The sequence below is a fragment of the Odontomachus brunneus genome, unplaced genomic scaffold, assembly GCF_010583005.1.
Source record: "Odontomachus brunneus isolate Ranch 3 - 2012 unplaced genomic scaffold, Obru_v1 Obru_scaffold_154, whole genome shotgun sequence".
Lineage (NCBI taxonomy): Eukaryota > Metazoa > Arthropoda > Insecta > Hymenoptera > Formicidae > Odontomachus > Odontomachus brunneus.
The window spans coordinates 171,685-173,404 of NW_022639604.1; the positions used below are offsets into that span (position 1 = coordinate 171,685).

The following is a 1,720-nucleotide window of genomic DNA, read 5'->3' on the forward strand; positions in this document are numbered from 1 at the left end:
GCCAATGCCCTGAGCACTGACAAGGTCACCATTTCCAAACCTGATCATGACTTCTCCTTTTGCGAGTGGTTTAAATGTAACAAACCATTCTTTATGTGCAGTCATATGATAGCTTGCACCACTGTCTGCCAGCCAAACTTCGTTCCAATTGGTCATAATTAAACATTCAGTGGCTGTGAATGCTTGCGATTCTTTCGTAGAAGCTGCCATGTATGTTTGACTATCGTTGTGATTCTTTCCACTGAATTTGCATTCGGCACGTTTGTGGCCGTATCTGCCACAGCTATGACATTTACCTTTGTACTTATTTTGATTTTTATTCTGATGCAGTTTATTGCTATTATTATTTTGATAACGCTTACCTTTACCATATAAAGCGTTATATTCAGCATCATCGAGATGCAGTCCAGCCATACCTTTGTTTAACAATTCTTCCTTCATAAGTCGTGGTAGTAAATTTTCCATAGTTTGCTCCCGTTCAGGCACTGAATCCCATGCTGAAATTAAATTTCTGAACGATGGTGGCAAGCTATGCAAAACCTTTGTCACCAGCGTCACTTCCTCTTGCTTGTGACCGAGTTCTTCAAGTTGTCGAGCCATTTCTTCGATTTTTGCTACATGCTGCGCAACATTGCTATCTTTATCCATTTTATATTCGAAGAACCTTTGTAATAGCAAATGCTTCGACGTTGCATTCTTCAATTCATATAGCGACTCCAGCCGAGTCCACATTTCAGCGGAGGTTTTCAAGTTCATTACTTGCCGTACTTGAGCAGATTCCAGTGATAAGCCGATGTAGAACCGTGCCTTTTTATCCAGTTTATCCCATTCTTCTGTATTTCCTGAAGTCGGCCTTCCTCTTGTACCATCCACCACATCCAGCAGACTATGATATTCAAGGAAACCCATCATTTGGAATTTCCACACCGCAAAATCGTGACCATTAAATTTGCTGACCGTTAACTTGTCCATTCTCCTTTGTATTTTTGAGCAGAGCGAAAGGACCACAAGTAGATTTGCAGCACAGACTTGAGTGACACGATTTACTGTCAATTGTTACTAACTATGTCCGCACTGGGCCCATAACCTGTTGGGTTATTTATTGGATATATTACAGTTAGTACAATTAAGAATACACAGAACGTAGGTTATATTGTAGGTATGGCTTCAACAACACGTGAACTACGACTTAAGACTGGTAACGTCTAGGTTACCACGTGCGTGACCGAGAAGTGACACCTATGTGTTTAAGCGTCACCTATGTTCTTAAAAAGAAAGCATAGAGTGTACATCAAACTCGGTAAAGAGTAACTATGGACGGAACGCATATCTCAACAATATTAAAATAAAATATTTGTATATAACTTAAACACTTGTTAAATAAAAGCTCAGTTACGTCCTTGAAACATATATATATATATATATATATATATATATATATATATATATATACATATATATAATATATATATATATATATATATATATATATTTTATTCGATAATGAAGCGTTAATATTTAAAATTGATTAAAACAGATTATTATTTAAAATAATATTCCGCAAGTTTTTAGAAGTTTTGATTATTGAGTAGGTTGTTTTAAACCGTTTGCTTCTGATTAATCATAATAATATTTTGTTGAAAATTGAGAAGCAATAGTGTAATCACTAATGCAATTATATTTATTATACAAATATTTGTTGAATACCTAATGTTGATCC

General features: G+C 35.6%; 1 protein-coding gene across 4 annotated transcripts in view; it reads left to right on the forward strand.

Annotated features, from left to right (window-relative positions):
- The window catches only part of LOC116850725, a 16,638-nt gene that overhangs the window by 12,199 nt on the left and 2,719 nt on the right, over positions 1–1,720 (forward strand). Inside the window, exon 3 of one of the 4 annotated variants that reach the window (XR_004379420.1) lies at positions 995–1,643. The exons of the other annotated variants lie outside the window; for them this stretch is intronic. The gene's annotated coding sequence lies outside the window, so the exon portion shown is untranslated. Of the gene's footprint in view, positions 1–994; positions 1,644–1,720 lie in introns of those variants that run through there. 4 annotated transcript variants of the gene reach the window in all.